The sequence below is a fragment of the Nannospalax galili genome, unplaced genomic scaffold (genome assembly GCF_000622305.1).
Source record: "Nannospalax galili isolate Female #2095 unplaced genomic scaffold, S.galili_v1.0 scaffold1220, whole genome shotgun sequence".
Taxonomy (NCBI): Eukaryota; Metazoa; Chordata; class Mammalia; order Rodentia; family Spalacidae; genus Nannospalax; species Nannospalax galili.
Genome location: NW_008346901.1, coordinates 1,743,059 through 1,744,023, shown reverse-complemented (window position 1 = coordinate 1,744,023; position 965 = coordinate 1,743,059). Strand labels below are relative to the sequence as shown.

Genomic DNA, 965 nt, shown 5'->3' with positions numbered 1-965 from the left:
ATAGCAGAACTCTCATCATCCAGGAGCAACACAAACTAACAGCTAGCATGACATGGCAGGTTTTTGGATAACAATAGATTCAAGAACTGGCACAGGTAAAGAAGGGCAGGACACCCAACCATTCAGCACTAGTGAGCTCTCTGCTGCACCTTGCAGCCAGCATCTGGTCCAGATGAGCTCAGGCATAAAAAAATGAGCCAAAGTGCAGAGGCAGGAGCCCACACAACTGCATGGTAGGTAACTCATGTGACGCTGTCAATGAGGGAATCGCACACGCTGGTAGCAGTGGTGCTGGGTTGGGCTTCATTCAGCTTGAAGACGCTCCACCGCGGACAGCTCTGTGCTGGTTGTGTCCAGACCACAGAAGGCAGACCGATCATTCACCACCATTCCAGCAGCAACCACCTCACTCCCTCCGTTCACGGAGCCAACAGGGGGCCTGGGAAGAGAAGACAGCTCATCCAGGTCTTCGATTGAAGTCTTAGGGTGCACCAGACCGCCCGGATTACTGAAGACACAGGAGCTTCCTACTAACATCTGGTCAGCAACTGTCTGTCTGAAGACGTCCACCTTGAGCACATCAGCCAGGATTTCTTCTGTCTCCCTATTCAGGTCTGGGTGGACCACCACATAGTCATTGCAGATGGTGGCATTGCCAAGGACTGAAAGTCGCTCCTTTACCCGCCGTATCTGCACTGAGTCTGGAAGGCTGTGGCGAATGTGCTACAGCTCCTGGTCAGTGGTGGTGCTGGGTACCAGTAGCCCATGCCTACTGCCCACGCACGTGTGCCCAGTGATTCTGTAGCACGCAATGGATGCATGCCCTGCAGGGATGGTCTTGGAGAGCTCGCCCTCCAACACATTGTAGTTCTCAGACCCTCTGATGGCCACCAGGCAATAGAGTTAGTGAGTTTGGCAAAGCAACTGATCTCACAGTTGTTCTCGAAGGACGCGCGCACCGCCAT

General features: G+C 53.6%; 1 pseudogene; it reads right to left on the bottom strand.

Moving 5' to 3' along the window:
- Nucleotides 1-242: 242 nt before the first annotated feature.
- LOC103742311 lies at nucleotides 243-965 on the bottom strand (annotated as a pseudogene).